The sequence below is a fragment of the Ursus americanus genome, chromosome 7, assembly GCF_024610735.1.
Source record: "Ursus americanus isolate L20-20 chromosome 7, mUrsAme1.1.p, whole genome shotgun sequence".
Taxonomy (NCBI): domain Eukaryota; kingdom Metazoa; phylum Chordata; class Mammalia; order Carnivora; family Ursidae; genus Ursus; species Ursus americanus.
The window spans coordinates 1,150,225-1,167,547 of record NC_142133.1 but is presented as its reverse complement, the minus strand read 5'-3'; positions in this window follow the sequence as shown (position 1 = coordinate 1,167,547).

Here is a 17,323-nt window from a genome sequence, read left to right as displayed (position 1 = left end):
ATAGGTCAGAACCTCCCTGACGTCACTCCTGGGTTTCTGACTGCTGGATGTGCCATCCATCCACGGACCCCCCATGGTAAGTCCCTCTGGGAACTTCCGATTTCATCAAATGAAATGAATCACCAAGGTTGGAAATTCCAACTCCTGTGTCAACTCCAAACCGAGGCCACTTTTGATGATTCGGGCACACGACTTGGAGGAATTACTACATATGCCCCAAATTAGAACAGTGTTCCCTTTGGTGGGAAGTGCATAAATAGAAAAAGCCTGTAAGAAACCTATCTCTAATGTTGGCAAAAGTGACTGGTAACTCTTGGCATGTCACTTAATCTCTCTACGTTTCAGTGCCTCCCACTAGAATATGGCTTACAGCCCCTGCTCTGCCCCCACCCACCTCAATAGGGCTGACCTGAGGATTACAGGAGATGGTAACAGGTATTGTCCACGAGCAGTAAAACATCCTTCCCATGTAAAGCTAAGAGTGAGTGTCCATCCTCTCTTGCTGTGGAGCCATCCACGTCCCCTCTCTGGATCCACCACCACCAAGTGTCTAACTTATTCTTGCAGTTGCTCAGGGATTGAACACTTAGGGTGATTATGAAACACCAGTCATTTATTTTATTTTTCTTAAGGCTTTCCTTATGTTTAATTACTTTTAGCCTCATAACATAATTCTAGTAAGTAGGCCACAGTCACATTTCAACATCTCAGAACAGGCAAATGAGGCACAGAGGGGTGTACGTAACTTTCTCAGGTGCTCGCGGCTCCTGCCTGAAGTCAAAAGTATCACCTGACCCCAAGCAGTGATTCTGAAAACTCTGCCTCTGGCCAAACAACAGGGGGCACCCTACCAATGACCCGGTTGAAGGTACTGTGGGAATGGACTCATTAGGTTCATTCAAGAAGAATGATGCTACTTTATTCAGTGACCCCTATGTAAGAGAAAACCATCAAAATGTGAAGCCACATTCTTCTCTTCTGTATGCAAAGGCAAATGATCAAGTCAATCAGTATTGCTGTAACTCCAGCAGTCAACATGCATTTCTAACTCAAGAATGGGCTCACCTTTACCAGTAAACAACATCTTTAGCTAACATACAGACCTTTAGCTGATGTTTGAACCAATATTGGCTGAGACAGATCGCTCCCTGAAAGAGTGTTCTTGGATTTTAAAAAATTAATAGGCATTATTGACAATAGGAGGTTTAGACAAATCTAAGAGTTGAACAGATAATATAGAAAGTTCCCATAACCCACGCCCCCCGACCCCAATTCCTCCACAAATAACATCTTATATGGATGTGGTGCATTTGTTATAATTAGCAAAACAATATCGATACACTTTTATTAACTGGAGGTCTATAAAGGAATTCAATTTTGAAATATGCCCCAACATGGACGGACCTTGAAAACATATTATGCTCTGTGAGATAAAGCACGGAGAGAAAGACCAATATTGCATGATTACATTTCAGGGCCCTGAAACCCTGCCACTCCAAGGACTTTGTGGGGAGGCCAAGACAGATGCCTTCCAGGTCTCCAGGGAGTCCAGGGTCTCATCAAGGCATGTGGCCTGTAAACAAGTAGGTGGTGAGTGGAACAGAGAGTGGAAGGCACTTCTCGCAGTTTGAGGGGCTGAGGAATTTTTCCTAGGTCAGTTCTGGGATTGCAGATCCGCTAGGAGTTGGCTGGATGGACCCGAACAGGCTCCCGCCTGTTGGTGATGAACAGAAGGGAGGAGAGTGCAGAGCAGAGAGACCCAGGGAAGGCAAGCTGCTGCGGGTCTGACTGTGGAGCCATGGTCCTCAGGAGGGGCAGTGTGTCCCCCAGGGGACATTTGGGAGGGACTGCAATAGATGGCTGCAGAAAGGGACCTGGGAGGCCTGGAGGCTGACTGAGCACAGTCCAGGGGGACAGTAACCATTGTCACCACTCTGCCCTTGCTGTCACGGACCCAAGAAGCCCCTCTGCTGATCCAGAGCTTTCTGGGTTCGTGGGGCACACATATATTGAGTAAACACAAGTTCTTTCTGGACCCCACGATTTCCCGACTTTGAGGCCCACATCATCTGTCAATGAGCAGGTTGGCTGTCTTCTGTGTTTGTGGATGCCACCGCACCCCACCAGCTCTGGTTTTAATCAGGGCAGGAGCACAGCTGGGTCCCGGACTGGGTCTGACAGTTGGCATTGCCTCTTCAGACATGCGTGGAGGCGGTCTGGCACAGCCTGGTTGGGAGGCTTGGTCATTCATAACATCTCATCAACTGCAATCCCTTGAAAACCAAGGAACTTCAGGAGCCATTCAGAGCTGCAGAAGCCCCCCAGAACTGATAACACGCACCCCACTACTTCCTTGGCAGGGGGGTGTTATTTGCAGGGGAACTCTCAGGATGGGGGCCACGCTGGGATTTCCTGGGGGTGGGCACAGAGGAGGGGCCGACACGGGACAGTGCTGAGCTGGCACCAGCTCCCATCCCCAAAGCTGGGATCTGTGGACAGACGGGGAGGGTGACTGAGGGGAAAGACATGTAACCGTGGGAGAAGGGTGCACTTGAAGGAACATTCTAGGAGGAGGCACTGCCCTTGGCCCTGGGAGGATAGGGGGGTGGCTGGAGGGGTGAGGAGGAAGAGAAAAAGCAGGGAGCACTGGGCCTGCCCCTCAGGAGCACTGGTTGGTTCCTGCCATGTTCTCTCAGCTCCAACATCCCTGGGGAAGATGAAACTGTGTCCACATCTTGGTGGCGGGAAGGATGAAGGGGAACGAGGGTCATGGGGGCCCAGCACTCAGAGTCTCCATCCATCACCATGGCTGTGCCCTCCCTCTCAGATGCTGGCAGAGGAGGAAGAATGTCGGGGAAAGAAAGCAGAGCAGTGGTGGCAGGGTAGCGGGAATGCGGGGTCCGAGGGGGGTGACGTGACCAATGTGTGGTCCTCCTGCCCTGTCCACAGGGTACCAGGTCCCCTACCGCCCAGCCAGCAACAGCCCCAGCACGTTCACGATGGTGGAAGTGGGGACCACGGTGAGGCAGTTCACAGCAGCCAAGCTGGCCCTGGAGTCGGCATACATCTTCAGGCTTTTGGCCAAGACGAAACACCACTAGGGGCTGCTGCTGATGGCCACTGTCATCACCACTGAGAAGAGATGTATGACCCCGGGGCCAAGTCCACTGTTATGGTGCTGTGGGGAGGAGAGCTGGGCCTAAATGGGAGCCATGAACTTGCTGGGTCCATGGCTTCCTGGGTCAGGCCATGCACTGTCGCATGTCTGCACAGCCCGACATTTACCAGAAAGACAGGAATGTCCCAGGTTTAAAGCTGGAGACGCGGCTCAGCGAGGTTGTGTAACTGGCCCAGGGTGGCTCTGAGTCATCCTGTTGGAGTGCAGCTCCCTGAAGCCAGGCACTTGATTGCTGATGTTCAAAACCAGGTGCCCAACTCAGCAGGGGCTCAATAAACAAGTTTTCTACCCAGCAGTCATAGGGAGATCTGTCTCCACGGACACTGCTTCCGTTCCAAGCACTGGTAAGATGTTTATTGTACATTGTCTTGGTTTATCCTCACAAAGGCCTGGGGAACAAAGCGCTGTGAGCCCCAGTTCTACAGAAGTGGGGCCCAGACGGATTCAGTCATTTGCCAGGGACACAGCTGTGAGGCCGTGACGTGGACACCCTCCACAGACACTCAGTCTCCTCCACCTACAGAAATATGCTGTGGGTTCCCATCTCAGCAAGCACCTGACATGCCCTCCAGCCTCACTCTGGAATCTGCCTCAGCAGGCTCCCTCCCCAGGGCCGCCCCAACTCCAGGTTGGGAGATCAGGACGAGACCCAGAGGTCTCAGGGAAGAGGATGACAGGAAGGTGCTTGCGTACAGAGTAAACGGGTGGACTCTGGGATTCCCCAAGCATCAGGCTCTGGAGCTGTGTGACCTTAGGCAAGGCCCTTCCCCTCTCTGTTCCCTGCACTCACCTGGTGGCCTCTTGGGAAGCCTGAGGGCCAGCATGGTCCGTAGAACTCCAGCGACAGAGCTGGTGCCATGGCTGCACTCAGAATGTGAGCCAGTGACCCCGTGGCCTGTGGGATCACTCTAGGAGAAGATCTAGACAGTCTTAGGGAGGCATGAATTGAGCCCAGAGTGCTTGGAAAACCATCCCAAGGGCTGATCTGAAACCTACGAAAGGTAGAAGGCAAAGGAGCCTAGCATGCACTGAGCCCGTGCCACACTCTGGCCACCTTCCAGGCACTGCGGCTCACTGCTCTCTCAAATTCCCTCACAAGCAGGCTAAGCAGCTGGGGAAGCTGATGCCCCACAAGGTGGAAGGGCCCACTGAGCTCTGGCACCTGCTCGGAGGCCGCCCCGCCTGGAACACCCAGCTGCTCAGGACAGGGCTGCTTGGCCCAGGCACATGACTGACCCTTGCTATGGCCAACGGGGGGATGCTGGTGTCCCCCATCTGTGGCTTCGGATCTTCCAGGGCTCCACACATTCCAGGGGAAGGCCATAGCCTGCTGTGAGTCCCCCAACCTCAGCCACCGAGCCTCAGTCCCCCAAGGATGAAGACAAATGCACAGCCCCTCCTCTGACAAATGTTACCTCTACTGCTAACTGGAGGAAGGAAGCCTTGAAGTCACTGGAGTTGCCAAAGCTTGAGGTGGGTGGAGAGACAGCCATGCATAGTTGGCCCCTGGCTTTTGGCACATAGTGCTGTCTGACCTGCAGCTGCCAGCGCAGGGGTGGGGTTGGTGAGACTGGGGACAGGCACCAGGAGAACCCCTCCTGCAGCTTTGGCTCAGGTCCTCAGGCTCCCTCTTGTTTGGGGCATGCTCAGGGCCCTGAGTGCCTCTCCCAAAGGCTCTTGCCATCTTCCTCAGAGTTGATGCAGCCCCGTAGGGAAATTCAGCACTCTCTAAGGCACAGGGAAAGCCAGGTTTGCTAAAGGTGTGACGTGACTTAAATCCAGATGGAAGCATTATCAGGAGTGCCCTCCAGGAGGCACCCTGGTCCACAGCGGGGCTGCTGCTGATGGGGCTGGGGGATGCATGCCCACACCTCAGCCCACATGCCAACCACCCGCACCACCTGCCTTGGGCCCATAGAGCTTAGGGGATGTCTGCCAGGGCCTGCAGACCCCCCCAGCAGAGCTTCACCAATTGCCAGTATGCCCAGGAGGGTGGTCTTTGTGGCTGGTGAGGGGATACAGGGCTCTTGCTTTGAGGGAGGAGGACCCCGACAGCCCAAGTGTGTGCTCCCAGAGGAGTGCTGACCGCAGTCAGGTGGAAGGGCTCCTCCCGCCATCACCTCAGGGTCGGGGATCATCACTGCTTCATTACCCACCACACATTCTCAACAGGATCAATCATCTTCATGATAAACAATTAATCAATTATTCCTTCCTCTGTGGGGTTCCTCTGCTGCAATTGATGGGATGGGGAGATGCATGCTGGGAATGATCCACGCTCGGGAGCCAGGTCCCCGCTCCCTGCGTTCTGCACTCCCAGTCGCCAGCACTGTGGGGACAGAGTGGCGGTGACATGCCCCGGAGGAGCCGAGTGGGACACCGTCTGTGTTTCAAGCTCGGGTTGGCTTCCAGGAAGGAGTCAGAATGACAGATGCACTGAGCCTGAGATCACAGGGAGAGTCCACAGGGGCCTGGATGTGCTCAGCAGAGCCCAGGTGTCAACTTCGAGATGTTGTAGGGACGTGTGGTTGCCACGTAGCACGTGTTGGCTCATCCTCCTGTCTGTCCGACTGTCTCTGGCAGGAGAGAGCAGCGCTTTGGGAGCAAGCCAGGGTCTCCCGTGAGGTCCATGCTGGGGCAGGTCCAGAATCGGCTGTGAGGGAGCCGCAGGTGCCTGCGGAACTGGGAATGAGCTCCCTGTTCTCTGCCCTCATAGACAGCCCGCGTCCTCACGCTTGAGCTCACGTGCCTTCCTGGAGAAGCAGCTGGTCACGTGTCCCTGGTCTGTTCTGTTTTGGTTGCAGAGCATCCAGTGCCCCCCCCCACCCCTAGAGCTCCTGGTGTCACTGGCAGAAGTGACTGCGCACAGCCTCCGGCTCCAGTGGGTCCCGGGCAGCAACTGCCCCCCCCCATCCACTACTTCACTGTGCAGGTGTGAGAGCTGCCCCGGGGAGAGCAGCAGACCTACTCCTCATCCATCCGCCACAAGGCCAAAGCCTGTGCTGTTGAAATGTACCCAGAGCCAGGCACGCCCTCCCCAGGGAACAGAGCAGGGAGGGCGTGGGCCAGAGATGCACCTGGAGAGCTGAGCTCTCTTCTCCTAGTGCACACTCCCTGTACCAGGGACCAGGACTCCCACCTCCTGGGTCTGTCCTCTGGGCATGCCCTGTGCATGCCATGTGCATACCCCAGGTCCCAGAGATGGATGAGGCACAGATGATGGGGCCAGGGAGCCTGGAAGTATGGGCTCTAGTGCCCTATCCCCTGAGAGGCAGATGTGGAGGAGGGGGAGGTGGGGGGAAGGGGTGTCACAGGCTGAGAGAGTTGCACCTTCTCTTTGTGCTCTCTGTCCTAGTCAGCAAGGCAGACTTGTTCTGTCATCCATTAGGGATGGCTGATGAGGAAAATTGGAGAGGCATCCCCACTGCACCTTGAGAACCCAGCATTTATCCAGCTGCGGAGGGAACCACCAAGCAAAGGTGGAGGGGAGTGGTGCCAACCACCACACCTAAGTTCTTGGCACCTACAGCCTCATTGGGGCCCCTCCTCATGTTCCCACCCCCTTCTACAGTGAGGGACCAGAGCACCCCTTCTGCAGTGAGGGACCAGGACACCCTCCCCTCTGCAGTGAAGGACCAGGGCACCCCCTCTCTATGGTGGGAGAGCAGGGCACCCCCTCTACAGTGGGGGACCAAGGTAGCCCCCTCTGCAGTGGGGGATGAGGGCACCCCCCCAAGCTATGGTTGGAGACCAGGGCATTCTCCTTTATGATGGCTCATAGGAGACCAGGGCTATCTAACCATCTAGATGAGGATTCTCAGAAGTGACCTCAGGCCTCGTGTCTCCACAAGCAGGCCTGGGCTGTGCAGGCTCACGCCACCCTGTAGAAGCCCCCTGGGTCTTTCTGGTGGGCAGGCCTGTCTGCGGAGCTGGCCTCGCATCTTTCCTGTCCTCCTCTTCTGGCCCTGACTGTGGTCACATTCCCTGAAGCTCATGTCAGGCTGTGAGGGGGCCACGAAGGAGCGTGTCCCACCTGCTCTGAGGGTTCCAGGACCCTGGCCAGCACCTCTCATTGGGATGATGGAGGAGGCCTATACCCCATTCCCAGGCTGGCCAATGTTCCTCTCACCTTTCAGATAGAACACCATGTACTGATTCCCCCCCTATTCTGACAACTGTGCTGTGAAATCTCACATTTCTCATTGAACCCACATGATAGCCCAGTGGGAGGAGATCATCGTCCCCATTCTACAGAGGAGAGCTGAGGATCGCAAAGGTCATATTCGCCTGCAGCCCCAGCACCACCCACGGGTGCACCTCCTGACCCTCCTCCTTTGCAAGGCTGCCCAGCTCAGCTTCTGCATGCTGCTGAACCTCAGCCAAGGGAAAGGAGCAGCTGGGGTGGGGGAGCTCCTGCACCGGCCTTGATCCTCACGCACCCTCTCCCCAAGCTGTGGGGGAGGCGTGGGGGCTGGCATGTGGCTCTGTCTCTGCCTCTGACATGTGGCAACAGCAAAGTTTAGAGAGAAAAGGAGCTCCCTCTCCTGGGTTCAAGGTGTAAGCATGTGACTGGGGTGCCACGTGATGCACACGTGGGTGTGGTCAGCACTGGGCATCACAGGGAGTCACCCCTTTGGGTAGCCATGTGAAAGGAGAAAAAGGAACTCCAATGGCCTTTTCTGTCCCAGAGCTTCCTGAGATCAAACAGACAATGGTGAGCAGGGGACGTCACGTTGGAAAGGAGGGGTCCATGTTTCCTGGCAGACAGTTTGATTTGGTGTGGGAGACGCTGTGGTCCATCCCCTCCAGGGTCTCTTCCACTCGTCAACAGACACACGCCCTGGGCCGAGTTTCTAGGAAAGCAGCGCTTTGCATGTGGCCGTGGTGTGGCCTCCCTCCTGTTCAACAGCCTCAGAGCAACTTTATCCTCCTCTTTCTCGACGTTCTTTTTACATTTTACATTTGCGGATTGCTTGAAATCTGCCAATGACCAGAAAACATAAAAGTTTAAACCAAAGTTCAAAGCCATCTACATCAAGTGGCCGTCCCCACATTTAGAGGGTGTGGGTCTGGAGCAGGAGGGAGGTTCTGGGTTGAGGGACATATTGGGGCTGCATCCCGCAGACATGCAGTACCATAGAGGAGGAGAAGGCCCGTGGGCCCAGAGCCACACAGACATTCTGGGTGTTACTAGGATGAGACAGCAGCAGTGTGAGCTCAGCTGATAGCTGTGTATCCACCGATAACAGGTCCTGCTGTTCCTCTGCGTGTCCCCAGGGCGATGCGATGGACCCAACCAGAAGGGCCGGAAGGGGATTACTGTGTGAAACTAGAGGGATTCGGTTCAAGTCAGGATGCTGGCCCCATCTCCACGGGGTTCTTTCTTTGCTTCTTCCATGCCATTTTAAAAAATAAAGCCACGTGAAAAGTCAGGTTAATTTAAATGGCCAGGGATATCCTGCATGGGTTCAATATTCTTTGATCTTTGTGATGCTAATAGATGAGGCATAAAGGCAGAGGTAGGTAGCCTCTAAAATGATCAGGACTCAGGCTTTATTTTCATAACCAAACCAGGCAAATGAATGTAGGGAGCTCCTTCTGTGTATGAGACTCTGCCTCCAGCTCCATGGCAGGGACAGGGACAGGGATGGGAAGCCGCCTCCGTGCCACCCTCACCCGAGTACTTTGGCTGTGGAGCTGAACAGCAGGTCAAGCACAAGCTTGGTTTCTAACTGTGCTTGCTTCCTGTGAGCTTGGACAGTGAGCGTCCTGAGCCACCGACCTGTTCCCTCCCCAGACAGCTGGAGTTTAGGAAAAGGTGTTACCTCAAACATTTACCTAAATCCAGCCAGTTTCGAGTGTGGATGGCAGAAAGCTGGCAGGTAGAGGGTGCTGAGTGGGAAAAGGCCAAGGGAGTCTGTGCATGGCAGATGCATCTGGGGACAATGAGGTCACTGTGGGCAGGGGTAGAGGAGGACTTTGGGAAGACAAGAAAGAGGAGGTCACATGTAGGAATTGCCTATTCCATGAGGGGGTCATGTCCTGTGACTGTCATGGCAGCCCTGGGAGGGCCATGTACCGGTACCGCCATTCTCACAGATGAATAAAAGGAGGCTCAGAGAAGTTTGAGGACTTCCCCAGGCTTGGATGCCAGGACCAGACTCTGGATTCTGGTTGGGCTGACCCTGATGTGGGCCTGGCATGTGAACAGGGAACAGAACTGGGGGAAATGAGAGGGGTTGAGGAAGAGGGTCCAGGATGGTTTGTGCCTTTCTTCACAGGTCACCAGCCCTGAAGTCCTGTTCTGCCTCAGGGGGGAGCACGGCAAGAGCCCGGGGGCGGGTGGAGGCCAGTTCAGGACTGGGAGGTAGACCAGGGGTCTAAAGGACTGGCTATGCAGGGATGAGGAGGAAGGGCTGGGTGAACTTGCAGGGGCCTGGGGCCCAGGAGAGGGGATGCTGGGACTGTTGTCACCTCCCATGGAGCTCCCTTCACTGCTGCTGGGTCCCTCTTGGTCTATTTTTAGGGCACCTAGTGGGCTTCCTACCCCGAGGAGAGGGTGCTCCTGCAGCTCAGCCCCTGGGTGTGCCCTGTGGCCCCCGAGACAGCTAACAGTCCTGTAAATGACACGAGCCCGGGAAACAGGCCTAAAGCTGGGAACTCTGCTTCCTGCTCTCCGTGAACCCTCCCCTTGACCTCAGACCCTGGGGGATGCTTCCAGCTGTCTGACGGGTGTGAACTGCACCCCTGCTCTGTGTGCTGGGGTGGGAATGGAGGAGGCGGCCCTGCCTCAGATTCCAAAACAAAGCGTTAGAGAACAGTAGGTGCTAAACATGGAGGGATCAATGACACGTCTGACACATGTCCTCAATGTAACATGCTAAGTGAACACGAGCACTAAATACAAGGACGAGGGTCGTTTCTGGCATGCTGACATGTGCCAGACACCATGTTGATGGTGACGAGCGTCCTCTCATTCACCCCTCCCGAGTCCTACCCCCATTCCTTCCTCCCTCCCTCTCCTTCCTTCCTCTCTTCCTCCCTTCCTCGCCAAGAGCCTCTTAGGTGTGGGGCCTTGTTCTTGGTGCTGAGGGCAGAGCAGTAAAGGAGACCACCTCGGTCCCTGTCCCTGTGGGGGAAGGCAAACAGTCGTCCAGGAGGGGAACGGTTACTTACAAATCATGGTGGGGCTGGTGAGGGGATGGATGGGCATAGAGGACAGTGTGCAGGGCACGGGCTCTTCCTGGAGCCACTTGAGCTGCTGCCAGAGAGTCCTGATGATAAGGAGAGCAGCGAGGATGCAGTGAGCGTGCCCTGGGTACTAGAGTCTCTTTCCTGTGCTGCTTCTGAACGGAATCTGCATGACTGCCTCATGATCTCAGTGCTTCTGTCAGCCCAGGTGAGATGCTTCTGGCTCACTGACCTGCCCAAGGCTATGTGGGGGTTAGCATGTAGGCTGTTGGGCTTCAGAGTGCACATTCCTGACAACCGCCCTGGGCCACCGTCTAATCTAAGAAGGAGAAGCTAATGCAAATATGGGGCCTCAGGTGGTTGAGGCAGGAATCCAAGGAGAAAACAATGTGGTTGTCACCAGAATTAGATAAAATAGTTCCTAGGAAGCCAGAAACAGATAGGAAACAATTTGTTTTAACTTTATAAAGGATAGCTCCCCCAGAAACCAGGAACAAAGAGCATTCTTCAGGATGGAACTTTGGAAGCACCCCCAGGACAGCCAAGGCCAAAGCAAGGTCACCTGGCATGCCTTCTCCAGCTGTGGAATGGGGGCACAGAGAGGTCAGGAGACAGACCTGCAGTCGCGGACCAGCCGTAGTAGGGCAAGCTGGCACGAGAGCATCCTTTGAGGTGCCGGCCGACAGAGAACCACTGTAATTCCATCTTAGGCAGGAGGGCATATGAAAACAGTTAGAGGAAGATTCTTCTGATCCAGTGTCCAAAGATAGTTTTCAGTCTTTGAAAACACAGGAACCTTCTTCTAGGCAAAGGATTACCCAGACCCCATTTGCAAATCAGATGGAAGTGGGGCTGCTGTTATCTGACTCGGGGGGCATGGGAACCCTCTGGTCTCCTAGAGGATCCCTCAGAGCCTCCGGGGGTTCCACGGTGCTCAGTTTGAAACCCACGAGTTTACAGGTTGGCCTGGGAGGGAGGACAGAGGCCCAGCATAGAGGCGGTGAGGGTTTGCCCACTGGTAGCTGAGGAAGCAGGCAGAGTCCAGAGCCACTCCTGCTCTCCTGGTCTGGGAGATGGACACAGGGGCAGAGCCTCGCCTGAAACAGACCTGTTGCCAGCGGGGCAGGGGTGGGGGTGTCTCCTCATCTGCTCCTTCAGAAGTAATGGCAAGGAAAGCCACAGGAGCAGGCCAGCCAGTGACCCAAGGAAGACTGGAACGTCCTCTGCTTAGAAGTCTGTCTGGAGTGTGTGTGGTACAGAGCTCAGCACAGGAGACCATCAACACGGACCTGCTCAACGGAGGGAAGGAGGGAGGCCTGAATGGTGGCAACGAGCCATGCACCCAGAGTATTCGTGCCCCTTAAATCCCCATCAACAGGCAGGCGGGGACATTTTCCCCCATGGACAACTGGCATTACCTCTGTCTCAGGTACGGCGGAGAGGTTGCCCCAACACAAGATTCTCTTCCAGCCCCGGCCAAGCCTCTGGCTAGTCCTCTGGTAGGGGGCAAGGGCCTTAATGGGACTGGGCCTCGATTTTCTCGTCCTTGCAATGGGAATCACAGGAAGTCCAGCAGACAGAACTGCTGTGCAGTGAACCCGGGCACTGCCTGTCCAGGGCATGGCGCTCTTGCCGGCCGGACAAGTGCAGAAAGGAGGGGCAGGCAGAGATGGTCTTTGGAGCCAGGTGGGCCTGGCCAGGGCAGACCACCACGAAGGGGCACTTCTGGGCGAGCAAGGAAATGGTTAGGCGGGCCATCTTTTCTGGCTCTGAATCCTGGGAGGGTTGCGGTAATCAGCTCCTCCTGAGAAATTCTCGCATCCCTCAGAGAGTGGTGATTTGCTTTGCAGGAGAAGCTCTAATGACAGGAGGGGCCCCGAGTAAAACCGCCAGCCTGGGCTTGCCTGGACGTTCCCCACTCCCCTCCACCCAGAAAGCCCTCTGTTCCTGGGGGCAGGCTGTGAGGACAGTGCCGGCTGCCTGAGGGTCCCTCCCTGGGCAGGACAGATTCCGTAGTCAGAGTGCCTCTTCCTCCTGGCTGCCTGCTCCCTGTGGCCAGAGCTGGGAGCAGGACAAAGGCGAGGGGCTCAGGCCCTCATGGCTCTTCTGTGTTTCAGGCTGAGGCCCTTTACTTCCTACAAGCTGAGCCTGAAAGCCACCAATGACATCAGGGACAGTGACTTCAGTGCAGAGATGGACGAGGTGACCATGCTGCAGGACGGTGAGCCAGCTGGGACCCAGGCAGGCATGCAGACACAGGCATCTTCCATAGCTGCCACCTTTGGACCCGCAGACATGGGCTCCCACAGAGAGGCCCCGCTTCATCCCGAGCCAGGAAGGGGTCACCCCAGGGAGAGAGGGCAGTGGCTGCTGAGCAGTCGGGTTCCGTGAGCAGCAGACAGCTCGGAGCACTCCGAAGCCTCTCGCTGTGAATCTACTTCAAGGGCTCACAAGTGGAACAGAGGTTCCTTTGATTGGCTTCCAAACCCCTACGATTCATTAGCATCCTACAACTTGAATAATTTATAAGGTCAAAGGATAACCGGGTGTTTTTTTTTTTTTATAAGAATAGTTTTTTATTGGGGTGCCTGGGTGGCACAGTGGTTAAGCGTCTGCCTTCGGCTCAGGGTGTGATCCCGGCGTTATGGGATCGAGCCCCACATCAGGCTCCTCTGCTATGAGCCTGCTTCTTTCTCTCCCACTCCCCCTGCTTGTGTTCCCTCTCTCGCTGGCTGTCTCTATCTCTGTCGAATAAATAAATAAAATATTAAAAAAAAGAATAGTTTTTTATTATATTACATTAGTTACCATATAGTACATCCCTAGTTTTTGATGTAAAGTTCCATGATTCATTAGTTGCGTATAACACCCAGTGCACCATGCAATACGTGCCCTCCTTACTACCCATGACCAGCCTACCCCATTCCCCCAACCCCCTCCCCTCTGAAGCCCTCAGTTTGTACTGGGTTTTGAGAGGTTTCCCCATTTTTCTCATTCACGAACCACTCCTCAGTTTTGCCGTTTGACAGAAGCACAGGGAAGTGATTGAGTTGAGATCCCCTGAAAGCTGCAGGTGGTTCTTACCCATTGTCTCCCACCTTAGGAGCAGACCCCAAGATCCCTTGTGCTTTTGGGTGCCGATCCTGCCAGGCCCAGTGGCAGGCCAACTTTTAGGAGAGGAGGGTCGCTCTTGCTTCAAGATGCTGGGGCTCAGATCCCAGGCTGCAAACCTGAGCCCTCAGCTCACCCAGCAGCGCTGGGTACTCATTCCCCACATTTCCATCTTCCTCTTTTATAACCTGGGAGCATGGGTCCTAACGTGAGTCTTTGGGTGAGCTGGGGACCAACAGAGAGATTCAGGGGGACCCTTCCAGCTTTTCGGCCTTACGTGGAGATTCCTCTTCTGCACACGCAAGGCGCCTGTTGCCAGGATAGGCCCCCAGAGAAACTGTGGTTGTCTCTGTGGCTCATATTTTAATCTTACATTTAACACAGCTGGGGTTCTGTTTGGGAGTAGCACTGATATTTAGCAGATGGAAGCAAACACAGCAAGCTGATTTTGTTGGCGAGTCTGAGGAAATTGCAAGCCAGTGAGCAGGACACCGCAGACTCCCTTTGTCCTTACAGGGCTCAGGCTCCAGCAGACCTGGCTTGTTTTTGAAAAAACAAAAACAAAAACATTCAAGGGCCTCTCCAGGTTCCTAAAGTCTGTCTCAATCCTTTGATATTTAAATCCTTTCTTTTGATGCACCTACCTGTTACCTTCCTCCTTTGAGATTTGCAGTTTCTCTTCACAGTTGACTGCCTTGTGTTTGCATGGTACCGCCCCCAGAACCACAGAGCCACTGGGCTGCACAGACTCTGGGGCTTGGGGGCCCAGGGCTGGGGTGGGGTGGCGGCGGGGCTTTCCATGTGTGGGTGGTTTGCTGATAAACATTTTCTTGTTATGGTGGTTGGGATACTGAGAGGCCATCAATCCAGTGTGATCTGGAAAGCTGGGTAAGGGTCTACCATGGACTTCAGACAGACCAACAGGAGGCCAGAGAACATGCAGTAGAGGGCTCCCCAGAAGGCAGGATGGGGGGCTGCAGGTGTGCTGATACTGCCATGTCCCCGGTGCTGGGTGCCCTGGCAGGTGCAGAGGAGACTTACAAAGCAGGTGACCAAGAGGCCAAGTCTCAGATAGTCAAGTGGGTATGGGGTGGGGAGAACAGCCTCAGTCATTCCACTCAGTGACTCTTGCCAAACATTTGATATACCGTCTCAGGATCTTGCAGTGGGCAGCCATGCAAGGGCCAACTCAGTATGCCTTTTGGGTTCAGTGGGAGCAGGGGTAGGGAAGGGGTGTCTGAGGAGGCCTGCGGGACAAGACGGATGGTGCAGGACTGAGTTTCCAGTGTGTAGGGCACGGCCAAGGCAGAGCCAAACTGACCTTGGCCCTCCAGAGAGCAGAGCTGAGCCCCACCATTGCCCGGAACATGCAGCTGTCCCTGCACCCCCAGAAGTCAGCCTTCCTCCCTCAGAGTCTGAAACCAAGAGCACTCTGGCCTGAATTGACCCTCTATCCTGTTCAGAGCCTCTTTGAATTAAGACCCTCCAATAAATGATGCCTCTCCTCCAGGGATGGGTGCGTGCCCCTGAGAAGATGTGGGAGAGCAGGAAGGCTCCCCAGGCAGGGTTCCCAGGGAAGACAGCCAAGCGCCTTTGTGTGTCTCCATGTGGGTCTGCGGGGGGGTGGGGGGGATAAAGGTGTGATGTTATCCTGTCATCTGCATCAGAATCTGGTCCCTTCTATCCTGGCAGAAACAGGCTCCACAGGCAGAGAAGGGCATCCACAGGGAAGGAAGGCCAAGGCCAGAATGTTGGTTTGCCGGCTTGCTTCCCCAGCAACCCCCCAAGCCAGTCTCTGGTCCTGCATCCTCACCAGAACCAGGAGGGAACTGGCATTCCTGAGGAGCGGTAATGCATCCTCCCACGTAAAGGATGACAAGTACACCTCTACCCTCCCTGCTCTGTGGCCATCGAAGCCCCCTCTCTAGAGGCAGCAGCTACTTGAACACTTACAGAGCACTTATTTTTTTTATAAGAATATTTTTTATTACATTATGTTAGTCACCATACAGTACATCCCTGATTCACGATGTAAAGTTCCATGATTCTTTGGCTGTGTATAACACCCAGTGCACCATGCAATACGTGCCCTCCCTACTACCCATCACCAGCCTATCCCATTCCCCCACCCCCCTCCCCTCTGAAGCCCTCAGTTTGTTTCCCAGAGTCCATAGTCTCTCATGTTTCATTCCCCTTCTGATTCCCCCCTTTCTTTATCCCTTTCTTCTCCTACCGATCTTTCTAGTTCTTCTGTTCCATAGATGAGGGGAACCATATGATAATTGTCTTTCTCTGCTTGACTTATTTCACTTAGCATTATCTCCTCCAGTGCCATCCATGTTGCAGCAAATGTTGAGAAATCGTTCTTTTTGATAGCTGAGTAATATTCCAGTGTATATATGGACCACAACTTCTTAATCCAGTCATCTGTTGAGGGGCATCTTGGTTCCTTCCACGCTTTGGCTATTGTGGACAATGCTGCTATGAACATTGGGGTGCATATGGCCCTTCTCTTCACTACGTCTGTATCTTTGGGGTAAACACCCAGTAGTGCAACTGCTGGATCATAGGGTCGCTTAATTTTTCACTTTTTAAGGGACCTCCACAGTGTTTTCCAGAGTGGCTGTACCAACTTGCATTTCCACCAACAATGTAGGAGGGATCCCCTTTCTCCACATCCTCTCCAGCAATTGTTGTTTCTTGCCTTGTCCATTTTTGCCATTCTAACTGGCGTAAGGTGGTATCTTAGTGTGGTTTTGATTTGAATTTCCCTGATGGCTAATGATTTTGAACATTTTTTCATTCTTCATTGGAGAAGTGTCTGTTCACATCTTCTGCCCATTTTATGATTTGTTGATTTGTTTCAGCCCCAGGGCACGAGTGATGCAGCACCCGCGTGCAGCCCAGAAGCCCTGCTTTGTGCAGCCCGTAAGCAGAAAGGTCTATTTCTCCATCAGAGACAGCTGTAAGACTTGCTGGAGCTCCTCCTCCTCCCCCCGGAGCCGGAGCTCCCACTCCTCCAGCACTTTGGCAGACAGCTCCATGGCCAGCTGCGAGTCACTATCAAAATGGCTCCTCTCACTCGAGGCTCCAGGGCACAGGCCTTCAGAGCTGGTGAGCAGGATCTCCTGGATGGCCCTGTGGGGAAAAAGAGGTGGAAAAAAGCAGCCCATTACCAGCAGCATCAGGGCGAAAGCAGCACCTGCATTTACCTACACCATGCAGGGCACTTTATATGCGCCCCATGGCCATGTTGCCATTCAGTCCCCTGTGCCTCTGGAGGTGTGGGTGCCGTGTATAGGTGAGAAATCCGAGGCTCAGGGAGGTGAACAAACCTGCTCAGGGTCTCCTCCCAGCTCCTCCTCCACTGTCTTCCCATTGATGTGTCCTAGGGCTCAGCCCAGGTAACAGGAGCTCTTTAAGGCCAGGTGTCTGTCTTGTCCACCTCTGGTCGATTGTAACCGTACACAGGACCTGGTCTTCTACAGGTGATGGAGCCCACGTGAGAGAAGAAACAAACCCCAAATACATCCTGAAAAGGCCCCGCTGCTGCTCCCCCCATCCAGGTGGCAGTCGCGCTCCTCTTAGGAAGGTGCCTAATACAACACTGGGTCCACCCTCTGCTGAGGCCAATGTGCGTGATGTGATCTATTGCTAAGATTTTGTTTTGTTTTGTTTTGTTTTTTGGGGTTTTTTGTTTTGTTTTGTTTTGTTTTTTGGGTTTTGTTGTTGTTGCTATTGTTGTTGTTGCTGCTGCTGCTGCTGCTTAAAAATGGCCTCAAAATCCACTTAGGAGAGTCTATAGCCACACAACGGGAACTACACTTGAGTGACAGACTGTAT